The following is a 13777-nucleotide window of genomic DNA, read 5'->3' as shown; positions in this document are numbered from 1 at the left end:
AGAAGGCTGTAAGTAATTTCTGATTTCTGTTTGGCAAAACAGAGGGCTATTTGCATTGCCTTAGATAGGTAACTAAGTAATTGGTCTTGGGAAATCAGACTCTTACACAGCAGGTCTTTAATTTCAGTTGGACCCTTTAGGGTTGACTTATGAGAAAAGTGAATTCCAGTGTTCTCACATCCCTTTTCTCCTCCTCTTCCTCACTGCAATGGGCTAAGCAACAGCATGGAGAGCAGAGCTCATTTTGAGCACCCCAAATGCAGGTATCGCCACCAGCAAAGAAACCAGGGAAATCTTGGGCCATGAATACACAAGCAGAGCTTGGGGAAGCATTCCTAGAATAAGGTGTGATGGGAATGAGCTAAGATTTTCCTTTCTACATGATCTTGGCTAATGTGCACAGGGAGAAGAAGAAACCTCTCATACTTGCATATACCTCCCACATTTCTGAATGGTCTGTAAGGGGGATGCCCTTTATTAATGTGTCAAAGGCACTGGCCTGTTTCCATTTCTTCAAATATTCCTCCTGTCTCTGTTTTCTACTGTGGTTGGGCTGTCATTGGTATGTTGACTGATCTGAAGCACCCACATAAATACTGTCAGGCTTGTATTTTTTTTACTTCGGCGTCTGCAGACCCCTCATTTTTTTGTTATCCATTAATCTGCTCATCAGTTCTCAGGCATCTCATGATGTCTTAAATTTTTTTTAAGTCTTTAACTCACATCATCTATTTGCCTTTGACAAAAACTCCATGTGACAAATGGATTTGCATCAGAATGGAAAGGAAAAACATTGTATTAATGAAGAAAAAATCATAACCAGAGGTTTTAGTTAGCATTTCAGAGTCTATTCAAGTTATTGCTTCAGCCATCAAAATAATCCCTAGAAAAGGTAAATCCTGAGACCAAGATATTAGTTGCATGGACATGGTAAGAAAGTAAACTTAACTACATGGGTTTAACATCCTAATGAAGCTGCATCTATTGAAATTAAGGTCTGAGCTGGGTAACCCATGAATGGCTGACTGAAACAGTGTCCAAGAGGTTTACAGCTACGATTAGTACAAGGTGCAGGCTCGAGCTGCTGAACATCTAAGGTGATTAAAAGTGTGTGTTGGGGGGGAAGCCATCTCCAGATCACATCATTTTACAGACCTATTTAAGAGCAATGAGAGAATGAGTTGCACAGGGTACAAGGTGAGGGGATGGACAACAAAGCAGCTGGCTACAGAAGTTCAGGGAATAGTTATCTCTTAACCTGGAGCACAGCAGACATACTGCTGTGCCTTTAGACACAGCCTCTTCAAGAGGCAAGCTGGTGTAATCTGGCGTGCTCCAGAGCAAAAGCAGGACTAATCCTCTTTCAACTTGACTCAGTCTCACTGCAGACTCAACTGCTGAAAGATAGTTTATTTAATGGCTGTAATGTCACCAAGTATCTCAGCCCCAAGGCTGAATGGGTTTAAAACAAACTGAAGCAAGCTGCTTCTAAATCAAACTAAGTATTCACACCACATTAAAATTTGTTTGAAGTTAAATGTGTCAGAAAAGATGCGTGTTTTCAGTGAATGAAGAAGCCCTATAAGAATACCATAGATTTTTGCTGTGCTTTGAGTAGTATGTTACTCAAGACATTGGGTGTGTTATAGTAATGCTGATAGGCATGTACAAAGACTTGTGCACTAACATCTTTATGTGTTTGATAATTGCCTTAATTTTTGCCTTGCTGAGCATTATTTTAATTAATAGGGAGACTGTCTTAATCAAAGCACATGCAGGGGAAAACAGACTAAGCCAAGAAAATGTTCCTTCACTGCCTGATAGAGAGTTTCTACCACAACACACTCTGGTCAAAGAGGACCCACACAAAATGTTATCCTGTGTCCCAACCACATGCTCTTCTCAGAGAAGAGCATAGTCATTAGAATATAACTCTAGAATAGTACGTTGGAAATTGCATGATCTTAATATTCACAGAGATACAGCTGGGTATAAGCGTCATAGCTTCAGCCAAAATTTTCAAGCCATTCAAGGCAGGTTTCTGCTGAGAAACTGAGGGCACAGCACAAAACATTATTACGTCTTGTTGAATGCTAATGCATGTTTCCAAGAATAAAAAGTGACCAGAAAGTCTGGCAAGAAACTATTGGTACTGATAACATTAAACACACAGCACAAAAATGCTTTTGCTATGAGGGATAGAAGGCTAAATCAATCTCACAGCAGTTAGAAAAGGGGTGAGAAGTACCACAGACATTTGGGGAAAGTAGAAATCTTAAGAAATCACCAAATCTCAGGACTGGGGATTGTTACTTTATTCTTTGAATAATCATCAGGATCCTTTTAAGTTTCAGAAGCAGCATAAAGGAAGAGGCAGATAAGATGATGCTAATGTCTGTAATTAAGTGAAGACTGGGTCATACTAAGAAACAAAAGCATTTTTCATCCTTTGAAAGGTGAGCTCAATAGTGCCTGAGCCACCTGAGTAAAGACAAAACCCTGTAATAACAAATCCCTCAGGATTTTACATACATTTAAAATAGACCCTGTATGTGTATGCATGCATGCTTGTGTGCACCCGTGCATGTTACAGAGGCAAGGAGGTTTACCAGGGTTTTCCAGGCATATGCAATGGACTTATGGAAAAGGCAAACAGTCTTCTTGGAAAGAAACAGCTACACTCAGTCCATACAGTAAGGGTTACCAAATTATTCCATTACTACTTTTGCTTACCCATATCAGAAGATTGCTTAAGTGTACAGTCAATGCCTAAAAGACACTTTGAAACTGAAGAGTGTTTCTTGTGCTTTAGTTCTACACAATGCTCCTTGTTAATAAAATAATGGTGGATAAATGTGTAAATATAAGCAACAAGTTTTCCCCTCCTATCTTTATTTTCACCTAATTATTTGATGAAAATATTGCTATCCTATCCTTCCTGCTTCAGCAGAAGTTCTTGTTATTCAAACATTAACAGGATGGAACCTTCTGGCTCCCAATTAAGCTGTCAGAATAGTTAAGCTACGGATTTTCTCTGTCTAGCAGTACTAGGAAAGCCACAGAAATATTCTCCCCAGCAAAAGATAAGGGGGAAATGTGCTTCAAATCTATGGTGGGCATGTCAGCAACTTTTATGATGGCATCAGGGAGAGCAAAGATGCAATTTGCCCTGCCAGCATGTTATTTCACAGCCAGAGAAATGCAGGAGTTGATTTAGAACACACAAAGAGGTTTAAGAGAAGTTCCTGAAAGGATTCAAACCTCTGAGAGCCAGGTTCACAGGCTAGAAAAATGGGGCTGGCTCCTTGTTTACAGGTTGCACACAACTGCAGAGGAGAGAGCAAAGCTGTTGTCTGTGTTTTTTAGACAGACCCGGGCTACTCAGACTTGGCCAGCACGTCAGATTCAACTGCTGTTTCCCTTGAGCCCAGAAATAATAATGGTCTGTTTCCCTTTTTTTAATGTCCTTTCAACCATGCTGCTATTTTTATGCTTCACTTGCTGGCACATGGATCAATCACTGTAGGACCTGATTTACAACCTGTATTCCAGACACTGCTTCTACCAAGGTGGGGGGGGGAAGGGGCGGGGAGGGACAAGTGTGTTTAAACACTCATTGTGCAGTGTCTCGATTTGGCTCCAGGAGATATTTGGAAATATAAGGCTATGGAAAGAGGCTGGATCCTCTATCATTTGTACTAATTAACTTCTGAGCAGTGAATCAGCCTGACTGTTTCCATAGAGTGAACCCGAGGCTTTCAGCCCTTGTCAGTGAGTTCCTCTTTAAAAGGCCATTTTGTTTCCCAGGACATATAGCACAATCCCCCAACTCATTATGGATGGCTTTTCTAGATTAAAAGGAAAAAGGGTTGTTTTATTGGAGTAAACTAAACAAATCTGACATCCCACACCATTTATTGACCCCATCTGAGAAGTCCTTAGTTTAAAGCCAACACATGACCTTCATCTCCCTTGACACATGGGACACAAGCAATAATACTTGTTTTGATGACTGAGGACCGATTTTACGTGTATCCACATAAATCCCACTGCTGCTGGAGTCTGTTTAAGGGAAGATACAGAAGACAGACTTTCCCCAAAGGAGGGAGGAGTGGCAGAGACAATGTGTGATGAGCTGACTTCAGCTCCCATTCCCAACCCCCATGTGCCGCCTGGTGAGGAGGGATAGAAAATTGGGAGTGAAGTTGAGCCTGAGAAGAAGGGGGAGTGTGCTGAAGGTGTTTTAACATTTAGTTTTTATGCCTCATTATCCTACTCTGATTTGATAGCTAATAAATTAAATTTATTTATCCAAGTCAAATCTGTTTTGCCTATGACAGGATTTGCTGAGTGATTTCTCCCTGTTCTTATCTCAACCTACGAGCTTTTAGCTATATTTCCCCTCCCTGCCCAGCTGAGGTGGCCAGTGCTAAGGCAGCTTTGGTGGGCACCTGGCATCTAGCCACAGTCAACCTGCCACACCAACATAAAATTCATTTAAATACACATGAATTTTTAGGTTCTCTTCAGCACATCTTGGCCTGGATTTATGAAACTGTTCAACTGACTGCACACAGCTGATGTAACATACAACCTCCTTTTCGTCTCTGGATATTGGGAGAACTGTGAGCCATTACACAGATATACCAATCCCAGCATATGTATTTTCCACTTAGTGTTACTACTGTGAGGAGTTTTACCTGCAGAAATCGAGACAGAGACTATAATTCCAAACAATCTCAAGTAATCCTAAATGAAACCAAACCAGCCTTTCTTAAGGTTTATTTCTGGTTCATCAGGTTTTGCAGTAACATTTGAAGTTAAACACAGGTTGACAACTATTGCTTTGCACCTGATTCCATAGGAATATTGGGTTTTTGGTCACTGAATCATCACAGTAAAGGCCAGATCTGCAAGAGGCATTCAGGTACCTGGTTCCCACTCAGTGGGAGTTTAACAGGGCTTTTGTGGACATGATAATCACCGTTTTGGACTAGAAAAACACCTTTTTATGCATTAGCCAGGCAGGGATTTGACTTGCAAATTCCAAACCTGGGTTTATAGTGTTTACAAGAGGGGTTTGCCTCCCTATCAGAGCTGCTGCTGAGGCCCCACCAGCCCGTTAAACATCAGTGTCCTTATTAGCTCTCAGAGCTCATGACAAGGTTGGAGCCAAGTGCCACCAGGGAAGGCCAGCTTTGTGTTGTGGCATGGTCTGTCCCAGGAAGGACAGGAGGCTGAGCAACAAACGCCTGTCAAATATCATATCCCAAAGTGTAAGAAAGGTTTCCATGCTGCACAGCAGCTAGCATTGTAACAAAAGAACCACCCTATATTGCATCTCTCTTCATCAACTCTCCCTCCCCATATGACCTCAGCTACAACTCTCTCAGCCAAGTGAAAGAAAGATGCTCCACATGTCTGTGCTGACACCCACTGCACAGCTGAGAGGCCGCTCACAACACAAGCAGAGAAAGAAATAAAAATGAAACTCCACTGTAGTCTGTAAAGCCTCTCACCAACAGCACTTCATCTTAGCGTCAAAAACAAATACAACAAAAAATATTTTCAGACTAGAAAGCAACCAATCAGTAACACTGCACCTTCACACAGACTAGGCACTGGTTACCACCTCTGCAATGGGTCGACCAACAAATACGTCTCTACATTCTCCCATGCTTCCTTGAAGAAGCAATGTGAGAAAAATGGTCTTACCACATTTTCTTCTGGCTCTTCTGATGCATAGGCTGACAGAGCATGGAAGACAATGCAGCAAGAGGTGGACAGTTTGTTCAGCTTCTTAGCTCCATCCATGCCCAGAAGGGGAAAGCTCTATGCCCTTACATGGAGAGGTTTTTTTATGGTCCCATGAGCTGTAGATACTCATGCCAAGATAATGAAGTTGCTCCCAGAAAGGTATCTTAAGATAAAATAGCAAGAGTCAGCTTTGGTGAGATTTAGTTTGGGTCTAGGCCTTGCAGAAACAGCAAAAGTAAACAAATAATCTCCTCTGTCACAGAGAAGCACAAACCAAATGCCTCCCTGTAGGGGAAACAGGTATTCCAGAGGAGACATGGAGTGACGGCACTGCATCACCACTTTGCTCCCCACACACACAAAAGCTGGTTAGAGGAAGCAACATCTTCCTCAACACTGAACTATTTCATAGATGTGTGAGAGACTTTTGGGGTACTGGAAGCAGAATGACTACAAAGCAGAATGACTTGACCACTTTTATTGCTGTGATTAGACTAATTCCAGTAACAAATCTGCCATCCCACACTGCTGCATTGTGCTACTGTGGTCTGTACATATCCTTGCCAAAACTGCTGAGGCTGCTGCTGGGAACTCTAAGAGGAATTTTGCTTCTTTTGCTCTTGTCTTGATGAGTTCCATGGAAAATAACGTGGTTGTAAACTGTTTCCAGTGCTGACCTGTATCTAGCAAGTGGTCTTCAGTCCTGTGCATTTGCAGCTCTTTAGAACAGATTTAGATAAGATTCTTTGCAGATGCCAACCTTTCTGGAACAGAAAAGTGGCATTTGAAGTATTGACAGAAGATTGATATGTTCTACTGAGACACAGGTTTCACTCAATAAGCACAGATTTGGGAATGGATTGTTTCAGATTTGAGGGTGCAGTCGGTTTTTAAGCTGGAAATCAAGGAAGGAAGCAAGGAAACTGGAAGAGCAAAATCTGGGTGAAATAAAAGGTATCAGTTGTTGCCAAATTTCTGGGAGTTCACATTTCTAGACACCTGATACAAATCAGAAGGAAAAAATGTATGTTTCTGGAAACAAAATCTGGTTTTGTACCCCTATGATTCTCTCTGTACTCCTTCCCATTTGCTGTTCCTTCTGCAGCTCCTCAGAGCCACAGGAGTCCAAGCATGGGGACCCAGCCATGACTGACACCAGGCTGCCTCCACCACACCTACCCACAGTGACCCAAAACTGGAGGTGATCTTAGAGAAAGGGAGAAATTTGGCTCTCAGAGGGGAGAATCCAGGAGTAGTCCCAGCAAGGGCCCTGACACTCAGCTCCCTGGGGAGAGAAGTCCTCTCCCTGCCATAGAGACTATGGGGCCTGTCAGACCACAGAAAGTCTCTGGCAGCACATTCAGAAGGCGAAAAAATTTTCACTGAAGTATGGTTCTGGCCACGATTATTTCACTCTTGAGTGAGGGTATTATTATTTTTTATTATTGTTTTAGGAGGCTCTGTTTCATTAGAAGCGGGAAGTCTGTGTATACAAACACTCATGTAGTAGAAAAATCAATAAAGAGCCTTCTCTATTATAATAATAAAAACAATGAAAAAGACTTTTGAAATCTTGTGCTGTAAGAATAAGAATAAATAGTGCTCTAGTGAGTGAGTTCCTGTTTCTAATTAGACTTGGACAACATGACTCATTGGGCAATGAGGCCATTGTCTTCTCCTTAGAGGTAGGAACACGATGCTTCTCGAGTGGTTTTAAGTTGATGCAGCAGTGATAAAGTTGAAACAGGGACATGTGTGTCCCCAGCACTGCTGCCCTGAAGGCAGGAATTTGCTTCATAATACTCTTGCCCAGAAACAGTCTTGCAAATTTCACAGTTGTTGAGCACAAAACAGAATATGCTTTTTTGTTTGTATTTGTGTTTGTGTCAAGGTATTTAGTGATTGCCAGAAAGTTATGGGACTCTGGTCAACAAAGATTTTGGCCTTCAAAATGGCAATTAGAACTGATCATGAGATTTCTGACAGCACATCATTGCACTGGAAAACACTGATTCATCAGAGCCAGAAAATTTCATGTTTAAACATAAAATATTTCAATTAACCAACATCCAACCACATGTAGTTTTCCACTGGAAAACTGCCTGGCTTCCTGCCAGTGAGCCTGGTGGTCTGCTTGGGGCACAGGGATCATAGGCTTGCTGCTACCAAACGTGGAGTCTGGTAGTGCTGGGAGACCTGGCTGAAGTCAGCAGTCCCAAAGCATAGGCTACCATCCCCAGCCTTGTCTCATTGTGCTTCTCTGTAAGATCCAGCAGCAAAGCTGGAAAGAAGCACATCCTGGGGAGCGTATTTTATTTTGGAAATACCCTGCGTCATTGTTTCCTATTCCTATTTTTTCCCTATAAACTTCTCTTTTGTGGGTAATTTCGAAATAACTGGGTTCGTTCCAAATCAGAACAAAACCAAATGTCAGAATTTCCCACGAACCAGGAATTTGACAATTTGGCCAGTCTTTCTGGCAATAATCCAGCAAATTTTCAATAAAATTGGATGTGCTGCTTGATGGCAATGAGCAGTTGGATTTTCAATACAACTCTGAATGCTTCTCAAAGCACTTTTCTATTAGAAGGAGGCTGAGATTTTACTTTCAGCTGCCAGTAAGTGAAGGTGCAAGCAGTACCTGGACCAGGACTCTTCTCCCAAGGGAGTGTCTACACTTCTTGGTCCTGCTGAGTCCTTAGAAAAGGAAAGCAGCCCTGCCCTCAACACAGTGAGGGCGTGGGGAAGAAGACACATGCCAGCTCTCAGGCCGTATCTTATTAAGCCATATTATAAAACAACAAACTCTCAGAATGAAATGGGCCCAAGCAGAGCACATATCTGATGAGAAATAGAGTGATTTGTGTTAAGTGTTCTTCACTTACTCTTTTGTTACAGACTTTATGAAGTGACAGAGAGTTGATTTGGGAGGGAGAACACAAACCATTAGCAGTTTAACTCAAGACCATTGAGAAATGAGGACGGCAGCAGTTACTTCCCTTTATATCAAGCAAATGTTTCAAAACCCATCCTGACTAGGTATAGAATCTTCAGTGCTTTTTATATCCACACAGCACTGGACAAGGTGATACAATAGAGATCCAAGCATGGCTCAAAGCTCCCAGACGGAAGGCCGGACTCCAGGTCTGAAATGAGTTGTTCGGAGAGCTTGTGATTTTCTAAGCCACCGCCACAACCAAGGACTCGATCCTGCCCTGCCCAGCCCTGGTTAAGATCCCACTGATAGCAATAGGGATGCCACACTCTGTATCACATGCATACAGATACTCCCAAAGCCGCTAATGGAGATTTCTCTGCAATGGAGAGTGGCTCAGTCTTGAGGTGAACTTGATGATTTCCAAAGAGTTCCATCATGGCCAACACAGAGAAGGTCAGCAGCTGAAGTGAAACAGCTTCATGTTGATACCTGAAATCATAAGCTGTGGACTACTTAAGGTGCAAACCAACCTAGTTTAGATTCTTCTTTGGATATGAGAACTGCCTGGTCATTATTTACTCACATGTAAATAATGTGTTTAGGACAGACTATTCCTGTATTTGAGCACTTTCCAGGACTAGCCACTTAGAAATTATACCAATTTAAGAGGTGAGAGAAAAAAGAACAAGAAACAAGTACCAGGAGAGAGCACCCAACAATGTCTTTCCAACAAGATAACTTACCTTTAAATGAATGTAAGGCTCAGTCAAAAGAAAAATAGATTCAAAAAATTTTGCCCTGATTTTGCTTACAACCACTCTACTCCATCAACTAATGAGGGCTACACAGGATTTCTACTTCAGAGACAACTGAATCCAGCTGAGTTAATATGTAAGCTTGCTTTGGTAGATGGCCTGCAAGGACCAGAAATTATTGGTGTCTATCCAAAACTCTACTGTCATCAGACTCAAAGCATGGAGAAAGCATTACAACCTCTGTGAGACTGTGCTGTAGCAATCACTAAGGCCTTCTGCATGTTTGCTTCAAAATACTTCAGGGTTTACCATGGATACTGCAACAAAAGGACACCTGCTATGCTGCTTTATTTTGTTCCCAGAGAAGTTGTTCTTAAGCAGCAAGAACATCGCACAGAGCAATGTGCTCCTGGGGCTGGCCTCCAAGATCTGCTCTCTAGAGCAAGGATGACAGGGGAACAAGTCCCTAAAGCCATGCTTTTTGGGAGACAGTAGGTGAGAGAGGAGACCTGCCGTTTCCTCTCTGTGAGACAGGCAGATGCATGGGGCTACTCTCTTTATCACTTACTACACTCTTACAGAGATAAGAAAGGAGAGTGCTCTCTGCTCTACAGCTATCCCTTTCCTGAAATCCAAATAAAGGAAAGATGCTCTGTTTCCTAGACAAACCCCTGAGGTATTATCACCCCATGATCTGCAAGGAAAAACTAGACCTGCTAATCTTTCTCGCCTATTGACCTCTGAATGCTGGTTTGAATCCCAGCTCATGGCTGGGATTCTGTAAGTCAAGACAGGCAACAGGAAGAAAGGTTGGTGTTTGTGCATCTCTGGCATCCTCTTCTGTCTCACCACACAAGAAGCCCACCATTTTGAGCTTTATTCAAGTTTGGGGAGCTTATAAACCATTTATTACCATCTTTTGAGCTGTGTGCAAGTAGAGATTCTGCCAGCTGGTAAATGCACTGGCAAAAACAAAAGATATCTGAAGAAAGGCAGCTCCCAGATAAATAAAACATATAGGAAAACATTAGCTACTCATTTCTAGTTTTAAGCCTGGAAATCAAAAAGGCATTTTCCAATCACTGGCAGCAAGTCCCAGTCATGCAGTGCTAGGACAAACAGTTGAGGGGTACTTGGTAACAGCCTGGCAGGGGATTTGTCTGAGGGTGGCCATCTGCGTGGGTGTTGTACACAAGGTTTGTATTTCACTCTCCTCTATTAATAAGGTTAATAAGTAGAACCATGTGCTGTGCTTGTGTGTGACGTGCTAGGCACGTTTAATGCAATGCAGAATCTAACAGTCCATGCTTTAGAAGAGTTTAAAAAGAAAGATGTCCATGAAGTTAACTTTCCTGAGGCAAACAAAAAATAAGGTGAGGCCACCAGATCAACTAAAATTCCTCCATTTTTCTGCTCATGCCCTCAAGCTGGTAACATGAACCTCAGACAACAAAATGTCAAACATTCACCTTTATCATTGATGTAGCTGATTGGTGTCAGATGATGGCATTGGTTTCATCAAAGAGTCTGGTACATGTTACTGCTGATTGGGAAAGCTGCACAAAGGAGATCAAAAAGACAAGGGAAAAACACAGAGAAAGAAAAAAAGGAGAAAAAACATCAAAAATATCATCTCTCCTCTCAAGGGATACTATCTCCCACTCACAGTTCTGACACAATGAACAAACAAAAAGAGGTACAATACAGTTCAGTAAGTAAACAGCCTCCACAATTCAGACTTTCTTGCTGTAAACCTTTAATTTACATCTTGAGCTTCTGCTATAAAAAGAGATATAAATGAGTCCTAAACATACATTAGAATCTACTGACTCACAATTTAAATGATAATTTGGTCTCCTCTACAGAATAAATTGGATCAGATTTGCTATATAGAGTTTCTTCCAGCAAGAGAGTTTTTGAATTGTGCATGTGACTTTCTGTTTCTATGCCAGACTAATCTCCAAAGCAGACCACCTGCAATTTCAGATGCATTCCCAGAAATCTATTCTATATTCCTTATTTTCAATAGCTGCTGCTGTTGGTGGCAGTGGTCCTTTGTTCCTCTGAAATTTGTGTCATGCTCTTTCCTGATGCGTGGGTTCATCTTTTCAAAGGCTTCACGATTTCACAGTAAAAAGGTTTTATCAGATCAATATGAGTGCCAGCAGTGGTACGTAATTTTTCTTATGGCCGCAGCTGTGGATGGTTATTTCACAGGTCATTTGGCATACGCCACACAATTTTATGGGCTTTCAAAAGCATTTTCAAGGGAAAGAAAAAGTAGAGACCTTTTCTGTAGGTACCTTTCCAGTAAGCTTTGTCCTCCCCGCTTCTACCTCTGAGCTTCCATAGACCTAATGGCTTTCCATGAGGGAAGTTATTACTTCTAAAAAGAAGTAGCGTTCCAGTGCTACCATGTGCAACAGGTTGATTACAGCCTATGGGATGCATAAATCAATATCTGTTTGAGGACTGGTTGCCCTAATGTCAAGTCCAATCACTTGGTAGCATGAAAGTAATTCCTTATTAAGGAATTTTGTAAATTTATATGGTATATCCAAAGAGAGAAATGCATTAGACAAACCTCCAAGGGGAAGAAGTAAGGAGTGAAAAAACAACCTTGGAAGCAGAAAATTTAACACTGACTACTGAGACTGAAGTAACTTTTACCCAACTTGCTGTAAGCTGGGAGCATTTCAGGACAGCTTCATTGTGTATGTGAGAGTATTCAGTTACAATTTTATCTCTTTGAGCTGTGATGGTGTTGATTTGGCAAGCAGTGGGTCATTGTTATTCCAGCTGGGTAACTTTTAATAACAATAGGAATCCCGAGCTATTTGTCAGATACTTGAATCGACTAGCACTTCTTATTTTAAGGTATTAAGGTATAAACAAATTTGGAAAAAGGATTTTGCAGAATCAAGGAAAGGGAGACACAATACCGACTGTAAACATTTTGTAAATGCATGGTTGGCAGAGTTTCCCATTATCTTTTTACTTTACTGTTTTCAAGCAAAATAGTAAAAGCAAGCAGCTAAATTCAATGCTTCTCTTCAACCCCTTCAGTATAGCACATCCAATTGCACAAATGTCAATGCTTCGGATATATGATTCCTTACCTTTCCATCTTTTCTCTTTTTTACAGACATAACTTCAATATTTTGGGATTTCTGCCCAAAATAGTAGCCCTAACCTACATTAAGAAACTTCCTGTAGTTCACAGAGCTCGTGGCTGTTTTCTTGTGGTAAAGGTTAGGTTCTAATTTCTATTATCAAAACAGATTATGCCACTCATGTGACTGTCTATCCTGAAATGTATCTGGAGGGCTGATATTTTGGGATTGTTGTGCAGGGAACACTTCAGAGTCTCAACAGTGCTGGGTCCAAAATAATCCTCTGTTCAGGGTAGTCACAACACAGAGAAAGAAATTTCTGGGTCATTTGCTGTAAATTTTGTTTTAAGTAATCTGAGAAGTACTTGAACTGAATCCTGTGCCCACTAGTAAGCACCGGGTTAATCTACAAGGGAAACCTCCACCTTATGAAGAGCCTTGGTTTTACTGCCTTCCCAAAAGCAACACCATCAAGGTGAAACATTAGACCACCACAAGCAGCAGAGAGGGACTATTGTAAATCTTTTCTGAAAACACCCTTCCAAATACAGTGTTTCATTTACATTTCTGGACATACATTGTTAACTTTTTGGGAAATATTCCAAAGGACAAGTTTGGAGTCAGCAGTATTTTTTGAAAAAGGTTATTTCAAGGAGTAATCTCACTTACTGATGTGAGCATTCCCACTTAAAAACTCCTCTGTGTGAGTTACTCCCCTCCTACTAGGAAATACTGTGCAACCTGTGAGTTTAGGAAATCTGCCCACCATAATTTGAAAATCAGACGCCAAATAAGGAGCTGTTCATGAATCAAACTGCATGAAAGAATATTATTTCCTGAACCTTTTAACAAAAAAAAAGCCAATCAACCAACCCCTCACAAAACCACAGAGGTGTTTGAGCATATGGATGGATCACATCAAAGCATCAGAGACTTTTCTTATTAGACCCTCATCTGCCATGTCCTTTTGTTCCCTGCCTGCAAATTTTACCCTTAGACTTTTATTTGCAGTGCTTGAAGTTCAACCTGTTGTTTTATCACTTTTATATTGAGGCGAGAGCATGGAAGAAATGGCCCAGCTACTAAAATGTCCTGAATATCAATGAGGAAATTGATAATTCAATTCAATTCAATTGATGAAAGTTATGACCTTATTGTCACAATAATGATTCAGGCTCACAATCCTGGTTCTTTCCTACTCTTAAATGCCTGCT

At 41.3% G+C, this 13777-nt stretch overlaps 1 long non-coding RNA gene across 1 annotated transcript in view; it reads right to left on the bottom strand.

Annotated features, from left to right (window-relative positions):
- Positions 1-13777, bottom strand: part of LOC108445481 — a 29817-nt gene that overhangs the window by 14128 nt on the left and 1912 nt on the right. Inside the window, exon 2 of the long non-coding RNA XR_001860355.1 lies at positions 10920-11006. This is a non-coding gene — a long non-coding RNA (uncharacterized LOC108445481). The remainder of the gene's footprint in view (positions 1-10919; positions 11007-13777) is intronic.

Source organism: Corvus brachyrhynchos, unplaced genomic scaffold, assembly GCF_000691975.1.
Source record: "Corvus brachyrhynchos isolate BGI_N302 unplaced genomic scaffold, ASM69197v1 scaffold331, whole genome shotgun sequence".
NCBI lineage: Eukaryota > Metazoa > Chordata > Aves > Passeriformes > Corvidae > Corvus > Corvus brachyrhynchos.
This window is presented reverse-complemented; position numbering and strand designations above follow the sequence as displayed.